Source organism: Moschus berezovskii, chromosome X, assembly GCF_049115385.1.
Source record: "Moschus berezovskii isolate FMDL1 chromosome X, NW_MosBer_1.0, whole genome shotgun sequence".
In the NCBI taxonomy this organism is placed as follows: domain Eukaryota; kingdom Metazoa; phylum Chordata; class Mammalia; order Artiodactyla; family Moschidae; genus Moschus; species Moschus berezovskii.
Window position 1 is genome coordinate 57,124,538 of NC_142488.1, and position 11,645 is coordinate 57,136,182.

The 11,645-nt window shown below is 44.0% G+C and overlaps 1 non-coding gene and 1 pseudogene across 1 annotated transcript; both read left to right on the forward strand.

Moving 5' to 3' along the window:
- Window positions 1–1,123: 1,123 nt before the first annotated feature.
- TRNAC-GCA (transfer RNA cysteine (anticodon GCA)) lies at window positions 1,124–1,195 on the forward strand. Its single transcript has one exon. It is a non-coding gene; the product is annotated as a tRNA-Cys (tRNA).
- A 7,472-nt stretch (window positions 1,196–8,667) lies between these two features.
- On the forward strand, window positions 8,668–10,772 carry LOC129535123 (FACT complex subunit SSRP1 pseudogene; annotated as a pseudogene).
- The last annotated feature ends 873 nt before the right edge of the window (window positions 10,773–11,645 follow it).

Consider the following 11,645-nt stretch of genomic DNA (forward strand, 5'->3'; position numbering starts at 1 on the left):
TGTGGGGGAAGACAAGGGTGGGATGATTTGAGAGAACAGCATTGAAACATGTATATTATCATATGTGAAACAGATCGCCAGTCCAGGTTTGATGCATGAGACAGGTGTTCAGGGCTGGAGTATTGGGATGACCCTGAGGGATGGGATGGGGAGGGAGGTGGGAGGGGGGTTCAAGATGGGGAACACATGTACACCCGGGGCAGATTCATGTCAATGTATGGCAAAAAACCACTACAATATTGTAAAGTAATTAGCCTCCAGTTAAAATAAATTAATTCTAAAAAAAGAGCATGAGTTTGAATTTAGATGGCTGGAGTTTGAATTCCAGGAACCTTGTGACCACAAGCAAGTTAATTTCCTAAAGTTCACTTTCCTGCTGCTGCTGCTGCTGCTGGTAGGATGGTATGCTACAGATTTCATAAGATCATTGTGAGGATTAAATGAAACAATGTACACTAAAGCAGAGTACAAAATAAGTGCTCAAAATCACTAAGTCATTGACCAGGGGTTGACATTTTTTTGTGTGATATTGAATTTGATCAATAATTGTTCTTGTATTAGGAATGACAGTAGTTCTTCGTTTTTTCCTTTTTCTTTTTTAACTTGAAGTGTAGTTGGTTTACAATACTGTGTTTCAGGTGTACAGCAAAGGGATGCAGTTATACTACATGTATGGAGGTTTAGTCACTTAGTCGTGTCCTACTCTTTGCAGTCCCATGGACTATAGCCCACCAGGCTCTTCTGTCCATAGGATTCTCCAGGCAAGAATATTGCCTGGGTTGCCATTTCCTTCTCCAGGGGCTCTTCCTGACCCAGGGATTGAACCCAGGTATCCTGCTTTAGGAGGCAGATTCTTTCACCACTGAGCCATCAGGGAAGCCTTCGTGTGTGTGTGTGTGTGTGTGTATTATTATTCAGATTTCTTTGCTTTATAGATTATTACAACATATTGAATATAGTTCCCTGTGCTATACAATAGGTCCTTGTTGTTTATCTATATTTAGGATAAGGAATGAGTGGATGCTGGATAGGTCACCAACGATGTCACCATAAATGTTTATTCCAAAGTGAGGGGCATGTGTATTGTTACAAACTTTTAAAGCACCTTTACAGTTTAAGAGCTTCCCTGGTGGCTCAGATGGTAAAGCGTCTGCCTGCAGTGCAGGAGACCCAGGTTCGATCCCTGGGTTGGGAAGATCTCCTGGAGAAGGAAACGGCAACCCACTCCAGTACTCTTGCCTGGAGAATCCCACGGATGGAGGAGCCTGGTGGGCTACAGTCCATGGGGTCGCAAAGAGTTGGACACGACTGAATGACTTCACTTACAGTTTTAAAACTAAACACACGGGCCTTAGAAGGTAAAATATCATGTTTAAGAGAATGAGTTTGAATTTCGACATCTGGAGTGTATATATGCTAATCCCAATCTCCTAAATTATCCCTCCCCACAGCCACCCTCTTTTCCCCTTTGGTAAAAAGTTTGTTTTCTTTCTTGTGAGTCTATATCTGTTTTGTAAATAAGTTCATTTGTATTATTTTTTAAGATTCCACATATAAGTGATATCATATGACAGTAGTCTTTCTCTGGCTTACTTCACTTAGTATGATAATCTCTGGGTCCATCCATGTTGCTGCAAACAGCATTATTTCATTCTTTTTTATGGATGAGTCATATTCATTGTGTATATGTACCACACCTTCTTTATCCATTCCTCTGTTAATGGACCTTTAGGTTGCTTCCATTGACAGTATTTTTTGAGATGTTTCACAATGATTTCAGCTACTAGCATATGTTTTCTCCTGGTACCATCAACAGACTCCTGTGTCAAGAGCAAGTCTACCTGGTAATGTCTGGGCTGATCCACCTGGCCCCTCCACCTGAAAATATCAAATCAGTGATGCTATTTTCATGATAACATTTACTAAAAATCCCCTCCTTTTCTCATCTTTCAGGGCAATATCTACAGCTTGACTCCCCACTCATAACCTTGGTGTGGTTCCAGTGTCCTAGCAGAGTGCCAAGGCTTCAGACAACACAAGTTTTATGTGATTTTAATATATTTCCTTAGCTCAACCTAGCTAGAAGAGAAGTTGCCACACACCTAGGGATGTTTCATTGACCCCTTGCTTGAAGCTGAGTCCAGTTTCTCTCCTTTACTTCCTACTAGAGCAATGCAGACAAAAAAAAATGTTGCCTGCTATTCCAGTAAACAACAAATGTTGCCTACAGTCAGCCTCTATAGCTGTCTCTCTTCCTCAGCCCCAGTGGTGTCCCTGAGGGGACTTAGGATGGAGAAAAACAGGATACTGGCCCTAGATAGTTAAGATGCATATTCAAGGAATGATTTCAATGACCCCAGACTCTTGCATAGTCTCATAAAAAGAAAAACACTAAAATCTTTAATTGGAAATGTCTGCTTTAGCAATAATCTTTTGATGCTCAACTACATTATTTTTCCCCCAGCAAAACCTCCTGTATATCCTGGCTCCTCCCTGACCTCTTTGGAGCAGTTCCTCAGAACTGAGTGGGTGTCCTCCAGCTATAGTCCTCAATGAATGCTCAGTCACGTCCAACTCTTTGTGCCCCTATGAACTGGAGCCTGCCAGGAGGTCCCTAAATAACACATAATTTGCATTTTCAGGTCATGCATTTTTCTTCAATCAACAGTACAGTACAACAGAATGCAGTGAAAAATGGAAAAACTGAAGTCTCCCCTTAAACCATCAGCTACTCCCATTTTTTTGAATGATGATCAACATTTTCTCAACTTTATGTAAATTGTTAGACAAATTCAGCTCAAAGATGGATCCCCAGAAGGCCTCCTTTTACTACAGATCGCCACTTGAGCCGCTTCCTATCAAAGCAAATTCTGAAGCCACTAGTAACTGAAATCTGACTCCCTTATTTTGTATCTCTTAGAGGGCAATCTATTCCTTCTATCTAACCACAAGAAAGCCCCTATCTTTCCCAAGGCTGAATTCCCAGAACATTACTCTGACTCTGTCATAAACTTTGACATCCACCTGTCTCCTTCATCCTTACACTGACCTTAAAAAATATATCCAGTGCCATTGACCACATCTGTCATGACAGGATGGATGTCTATCATGTACATGTGCTGGAGACAGTCCAACGTGAAGTGGGAAGGTAAAGCAGGAAGCCAGGGAGAAGGTGAAATAAACATTTTATAATGTATAAAGATATAGTTAGGAACACAATTTTAATCCCTTACCCCCAATACTTGGGCTTGGACCTTTATGTGTTTTCAGTTTTGAAATTCACAAATTAGTTTCGTCCATAAACAGAAGATATACTCTCCATTCTTGGATGACCTTATTTCAAAATGAACCAACAGTCTGTAAAGTGGTTCTTGTAATTCTACAGGTTTCATTTTTATGTCTGTGTTAACAAAAAAACAATCTTGTTTTATTTTGAAATGTTTTCAAAAGATTTTTGAAACGTTTAATGAGTTTCAAAGAAAACTTGAGACTTTGTAGACTTACCAATAGTTCAACTTATTTAATTATAATATAACTGCTCCCAGGGAGATAAGGAGAGCTGATAAACATTTTGGAAATTTTCTCTGTCCCTTTGCAAAATGAAATGACCAAATACAGAGAGTTTTTTTTCTCTGTATTTGGATGAGGCTGATGAGAGTATGTGTAACCTGAACATGGATTCGCTAAATGGTCTTTCTTTTAAAAGCAGGGTAGGGTGAAAATACTGAAGGGAAAAAATTATAAGTAGTTGGAAATTTTATCCCATGATGGATGATGATATGGGAAGGGCTAACCCTTTAGAGACATTATGTTGCTGACAAAGGTCCATCTGGTCAAAGCTATGGTTTTTCCAGTAGTCATGTATGGATATGAGAGTTGGACCATAAAGAAAGCTGAGCGCCGAAGAATTGATGCTTTTGGACTGTGGTGTTGGAGAAGACTCTTGAGAGTCCCTTGGACTGCAAGGAGATCAAACCAGTCAATCCTAAAGGAAATCAGTCCTGAATATTCCTTTGAAGGACTGACGTTGAAGTTGAAGCTCCTATACTTTGGCCGCCTGATGCCAAGAACTGACTCAATGGAAAAGACCCTGATGCTGGGAAAGATTGAAGGCAGGAGAAGGGGGCGACAGAGGATGAAATGGTTGGATGGCATCATCAACTCGATGCACATGAGTTTGAGCAAGCTCTGGGAGTTGAGGCTCTGCAAGCTCAGGGAAGCCTGGCGTGCTGCAGTCCATGGGGTCGCAAAGAGTCGGACACGACGGAGCGACCGAAATGAATTGAACCCCTTAGGAAACAGGCTCATAGAAGTAATAATGACTACAGCCAGCAGGTGGCAGCAGAGGGACATGTAGGAGAATTCACTGACCTGAAAAGCCCTAGCTGGACCTTCGTGCTTAGGAACCAGCAGCCCTGGAAGCTGGTAGAGGGTATGATGTGTTTCTCAGCAGAAAAAGAAACAGTAACAGTCTTACAGAAGCCCAGGGTTAAAGTCTGGTGTCTAAAATGAAAGGCCCACACAATATAGTGATTACAATCAACAATACTACATTATAAACTTCAAAGTTGCTAAGATACTAGATGTTTTTAATTTTTTAAATTGAGGTAGAATTGATTTATAATATTAATTTCAGGTGTACAACATAGTGATTCAAAATTTTTATAGCTTATTTTAAGTTATAAAATATTGGCTATATTCCCTGTGTTACACAGTATATCCTCATAGCTTATTTATTTATGCAGTTTTTAAAGAGTATATTTGGTTTTTTTGCGTTTATTTATTTTTGGCTGCTCTGAGTCTTCATTGATGCACTCAGGTTTTCTCCAACTGCAGCAAGCAGGGGCTACTCTCTAGTTATAGTGTGAAGGCTTCTCATTGCTGTGGCTTCTCTTGTTGTGGAGTAGTCTCTGTAGAGACTTACTGCGAAATTGCGAAATTTCAGACTTAAATTGAAGAAAGTAGGGAAAACCACTAGACCATTCAGATATGACCTCAATCAAATCCCTTATGATTATACAGTGGAAGTGAGAAATAGATTTAAGGGACTAGATCTGATAGATAGAGTGCCTGATGAACTCTGGACGGAGGTTTGTGACATTGTACAGGAGACAGGGACCAAGACCATCCCCATGGAAAAGAAATGCAAAAGAGCAAAATGGCTGTCTGAGGAGGCCTTACAAATAGCTGTGAAAAGAAGAGAGGCGAAAAGAAAAGGAGAAAAGGAAAGATATAAGCATCTGAATGCAGAGTTCCAAAGAATAGCAAGGAGAGATAAGAAAGACTTTCTCAGTGATGAATGCAAAGAAATAGAGGAAAACAACAGAATAGGAAAAACAAGAGACCTCTTCAAGAAAATTAGAGATTCCAAGGGAACATTTCATGCAAAGATGGGCTCGATAAAGGACAGAAATGGTAGGGACCTAACAGAAGCAGAAGATATTAAGAAGAGGTGGCAGGAATACACAGAAGAACTGTACAAAAAAGATGTTCACGACCAAGATAGTCACGATAACGTGATCACTGACCTAGAGCCAGACATCTTGGAATGTGAAGTCAAGTGGGCCTTAGAAAGCATCACTACGAACAAAGCTAGTGGAGGTGATGGAATTCCAGTTGAGCTATTTCAAGTCTTGAAAGATGATGCTGTGAAAGTGCTGCACTCGATATGCCAGCAGATTTGGAAAACTCAGCAGTGGCCACAGGACTGGAAGAGGTCAGTCTTCATTCCAATCCCAAAGAAAGGCAATGCCAAAGAATGCTCAAACTACCGCACAATTGCACTCATCTCACACGCTAGTAAAGTCATGCTCAAAATTCTCCAAGCCAGGCTTCAGCAGTATGTAAACCGTGAACTCCCAGATGTTCAAGCAGGTTTTAGAAAAGGCAGAGGCACCAGAGATCAAATTGCCAACATCCGCTGGATCATGGAGAAAGCAAGAGAGTTCCAGAAGAGCATCTATTTCTGCTTCATTGACTATGCCAAAGCCTTTGACTGTGTAGATCACAATAAACTGTGGAACATTCTGAAAGAGATGGGAATACCAGACCACCTGACCTGCCTCTTGAGAAACCTGTATGCAGGTCAGGAAGCAACAGTTAGAACTGGACATGGAACAACAGGCTGGTTCCAAATAGGAAAAGGTGTACGTCAAGGTTGTATATTGTCACCTTGCTTATTTAACTTATATGCAGAGTACATCATGAGGAACGCTGGGCTGGAAGAAGCACAAGCTGGAATCAAGATTGCTGGGAGAAATATCAATAACCTCAGATATGCAGATGACACCACCCTTATGGCAGAAAGTGAAGAGGAACTCAAAAGCCTCTTGATGAAAGTGAAAGAGGAGAGTGAAAAGGTTGGCTTGAAGCTCAACATTCAGAAAACAAAGATCATGGCATCTGGTCCCATCACTTCATGGGAAATAGATGGGAAAACAGTGGAAACAGTGTCAGACTTTGTTTTTTTGGGCTCCAAAATCACTGCAGATGCTGATTGCAGCCATGAAATTAAAAGACGCTTGCTCCTTGGAAGGAAAGTTATGACCAACCTTGATAGTATATTAAAAAGCAGAGACGTTACTTTGCCAACCAAGGTCCGTCTAGTCAAGGCAATGGTTTTTCCTGTGGTCATGTATGGATGTGAGAGTTGGACTGTGAAGAAGGCTGATCGCCGAAGAATCGATGCTTTTGAACTGTGGTGTTGGAGAAGACTCTTGAGAGTCCCTTGGACTGCAAGGAGATCCAACCAGTCCATTCTAAAGGAGATCAATCCTGGATGTTCATTGGAGGGACTGATGCTGAAGCTGAAACTGAAATACTTTGGCCACCTCATGCGACGAGTTGACTCACTGGAAAAGACTCTGATGCTGGGAAAGGTTGGGGGCGGGAGGAGAAGGGGACGACGGAGAATGAGATGGCTGGATGGCATCACCGACTCTGTGGACATGAGTTTGAGTGTACTCTGGGAGTTGGTGATGGACAGGGAGGCCTGGCGTGCTGTGATTCATGGGGTCGCGGAGAGTCGGACACGACTGAGCGACTGAACTGAACTGAGTCTCTGTAGCATGAGCTCAGTAGCTGTGTCACACAGGCATAGTTGCTCTGTGACATGTGGAATCTTCCAGGAGCAGGAATCAAACTGGTATCCCTTGCATTGGCAGGCAGATTCTTAACCACTGGACCAGCAGGGAAGTCCTGTTTATTTATTTTACACATACTACTTTGTATCTCTTAGTCCCCTACTCCTATTTTGTTCCTCCCTCTTCCCTTTCCCCACTGGTAACCACTAGTTTGTTTTCTATATCTGTGAGTCTATTTCTGTTTTGTTATATTCATTCACTTGCTTTATTTTTTAGATTCCATATACAAGTGACAACATACAGTATTTTCTTTTGTCTGATTTATTTTACTGAGCATAATACCCTCCAGATTCACCCATGTTGTTACAGATGGCAAAAATTCATTCTTTTTTATGCCCGAGTAGTATTCCACTGCACATATACAACATATGCCACATCTTTATCCCTTCCTCTGTTGTTGAACATTTGGGTTGCTTCCACATCTTGGCTATTGCAAATATTGCTACCATGAACATTGAGATGCATGTATCTTTTCTCTTTAAGGGGTGCATTATCTTCTTATTTTTATTGAAGTATAGCTGCTTTACAATGTTGTGTTAGTTTTTGGTATACACCAAAGTGATTCAGTTACACTCTTTTTCATGTTCTTTTCCATTATGGTTAATTTCAGAACACTGAGTATAGTTCCCTATGCTATACAGTAGGACCTTGTTTATTTTATACATGTATGTTTTTAAATTAGTGTTTTTTTCCTTCAGAAAAATACTCAAAAATGGAGCTGCGGAATCATATTGTATCATTTTGAATTAGCATATTCATTTTCTTTGGATATATACACAGAAGTGGAATTACTGGATCATATGGTAGTTTTATTTCTAGTTTTTTGGATATCTCCATACTGTTTTCCAACGTGGCTGCATCAATTTACCTTCCCACCATTTCCAGTATACCAGAGCTCCCTGTTAAGAAACTAGATCTTAATTTTCCCCACCACAAATAGAAATGATAATTATGTGACATGATAGAGGTGTTTGCTAATGCTATCAGTTCAGTTCAGTTCAGTCTCTCAGTCCTGACCGACTCTTTGCGACCCCATGAATCACAGCATGCCAGGCCTCCCCGTCCATCACCAACTCCCGGAGTTCACTCAAACTCATGTCCATCGAGTCGGTGATGCCATCCAGCAATCTCATTCTCTGTCGTCCCCTTCTCCTCCCGACCCCAATCCTTCCCAGCATCAGTCTTTTCCAGTGAGTCAACTCTTCGCATGAGGTGGCCAAAGTAATTGGAGTTTCAGCTTTAGCATCTAGTGGTAATCATATTGCAATAAATAAATGTATCAAACTGACACATTGTCACCTGAAATTTACACAATGGGTGGTGGGATGTGGGGCCACGCACGCGGGAAGAGTCTGCCCAGTGACCCGGCTCGGCCCCCGCCCACCTGCCGTGCACCCCACCCCCAGAGCTCCCAATGCTTGGGTGCCGGTGGCTGCGAGTCTCCAGCTCCAGGAGATCCCCAGTGCGCCCTGCATCTGCGTGCCCACCCAGGAGTTTTGGGAGGGATCAACAGGGCTAGGTCAGCATGGCAGAAACCCTGGAGTTCAACGACGTGTATCACGAGGTGAAAGGCTCCATTAATGATGGTCGGCTGAGGTTGAGCCGCCAAGGCATCAACTTTAATAGTAAGACGGGCAAAGTGGACAACATCCAGGCCGGGAAGTTGACAGAAGGCATCTGGCGCTGGGTAGCTCTGGGCCACGGGCTTAAACTGCTCAAGAACGGCCATGTCTACAAGAACGACAGCTTCCGAGAATCGGAATTTGAGAAACTCTCTGATTTCTTCAAAACTCACTATCGCCTGGATCTAATGGAGAAGGACCTATGTGTGAAGGGTTGGAACTGGGGCACCGTGAAGTTTGGTGGGCAGCTGCTTTCCTTTGACATTGGAGACCAGCTGGTCTTCGAGATCCCTCTCAGCAACATGTCCCAGTACACCACAGGCAAGAATAAGGTGACACTGGAATTCCACCAGAACGATGACACGGAGGTCTCCCTCATGGAGGTGCGCTTCTACGTGCCGCCCACCCAGGAAGGCAGTGTGGACCCCTTTGAGGCCTTCGCCCAGAACATACTGTCAAAGGCCGACGTGATCCAGGCCACCGGAGATGCCATTTGCATCTTCCTGGAGCTGCAGTGTCTGACTCCCTGAGGCCACTATAACATCCGCATCTACCCCACCTCCCTGCACCTGCACTGCAAGACCTTCAACTACAAAATCCCCTATAACACCATGCTGCGGCTCTTCCTGCTGCCCCACAAGGACCAGCGCCAGATGTTCTTTGTGATCAGCCTAGACCCCCACATCAAGCAGGGCCAGACCCGCTACCACTTCTTCATCCTCCTCTTCTCCAAGGACAACGACATCTCCTTGACGCTCAACATGAAGGAGGAGGAAGTGGAGAAGTGCTTCGAGGGGCGGCTCACCAAGAACATATCGGGATCCCTCTACAGATGGTCAGCCGGGTCTTGAAAGCACAGGTGAACCACAAGATCACGGTCCCCGGCAACTTCTAAGGTCACTCAGGGGCCCAGTGCATCATCTGCTCCTACAAGGCCAGCTCAGGGCTACTCTACCTCCTGGAGCAGGGCTTTATCTACATCTACAAGCTGCCCGTGCACATCTGCTTCAACGAGATTTCCTTTGTCAACTTCACCCAGGGTACCACCACCACGCATTCCTTTGACTTTGAAATTGAGACCAAGCACCCAGTATACCTTCAGCAGCACTGAGAGGGAGGAGTACAGAAAGCTGTTTGACTTTGTCAACACTAAGAAACTCAACATCGAAAACCGAGGATTGAAAGAGGGTATGAACCCCAGCTAGGATGAATACTCCAACTCGGAGGAAGACCAGCAGGATGCCTACTTGGAGCAGATGAAGGAGGAGGGCAAGAGCCGGGAGGAAAATGCCAATGATAGCAGCGATGACTCCAGAGAAGAGACTGATGAGTCATTCAGCCTGGGTGAAGAGGAGGAAAATGTGGCAGAGGAGTTTGACAGCAACGCCTCTGCCAGCTCCTCCAGTAATGAGGGTGACAGTGACCAGGAAGAGAAGAAATGGAAGCAGCTTAAAAAGGCCAAGATGGCCAAGGACTTCAAGAGCCACAAGAAGCCCATGGAGGTAAAGAAGGGCAAAGACCCTAATGCGCCCAAGAGGCCCATGTCTGCCTACATGCTGTGGCTCAACGCCAGCTGAGAGAAGATCAAGTCCTACCATCTGGGCATCAGTATCACGGATCTCTCCAAGAAGGCGGGTGAGATCTGGAAGGGAATGTCCAAGGAGAAGAAAGAGGAGTGGGATCGCAAGGCTGAGGATGCCAGGAGGGAATATAAAAAAGCCATGAAAGAATATGAAGGGGGCCGGGGAGAGTCCTCTAAGAGGGACAAGTCCAAGAAGAAGAAGAAAGTCAAGGTGAAGATGGAGAAGAAATCCATACCCTCCAGGGGCTCATCATCGAAGTCTTCATCAAGGCAGCTGAGCGAGAGCTTCAAGAGCAAAGAGTTTGTGTCCAGTGATGAGAACTCTTCTGGAGAGAACAAGAGGAAAAAGAAGAGGACTCTGAAGAAGAGGAACTAGCCAGTACTCTCCCTAGCTCAGAAGACTCTGCCTCAGGATCTGATGAATAGAGAGGAAGAAGATTCTGTCTCCTGGGGCTTGCCGCATTCCAGCCCCAGTCTCCCCACGAGTGTTTTGGTACCCGTTTTCTTCTATGAAATGTAGTCCTTGGATTCTGTGCCATCTGAACAAGCTTTCCTGCTAGCCTGCACCTCCCTGGGGCCTCCGGGGAGGTGTCTCAACCTGAGGCTTCAGAAGATGGCTCTTTATAATCTGGGGAAACATAGAGTGGGGGGCAGGGCAGGGCCGGATCCCAATGTGCCTCCTGCCTTCCTGACCTTTGGGATGTAGCTGCTGCTTGTCCTGTATAAGTTGCTGCAGGCAGGGGTCCTGTGAGGGCAGGTCTGTATCTCCTAACTGGGGCCTATTTCTGCTTTTATTTTGTATTTCTGTTCTGTGAAAAATGACCATTTAATAAAGGGAACTGACTTTGGAAAAAAATTTTGCACAATGGTGGATAAGCCAATTATGGGTTTCTCAGGTGATGCTAGTGGTAAAGAATGCACTTGTCAATGCAGGAGACATAAGAGGCATGGGTTCAATCCCTGGGTTGGAAAAATCCCTTGGAGGAGGGCATAACAACTCATACCAGTATTCTTGCCTGGTGAATCCATGGATGGAGAAGCCTGGTGGGCTACATGCAAAAGGTCCAAAGAATCCAACACCACTGAAGTGATTTAGCACGCATACAATCATAGGCCAATCATATCTCAGCTATGATTAAAAAAATACATTAATAAAATGAAAGGCCCAGAACCGGGATTGGTTGAGAGGGAGCAGGGATGTATGTGAGGGTCAGAAAGGAAGGGAGACACAGGAGGGACGGTATAGGAGAAAGTGGAGGAGGGACGTTATAGGAGAAAGTGGAGGAGGGTCAGCCTCTG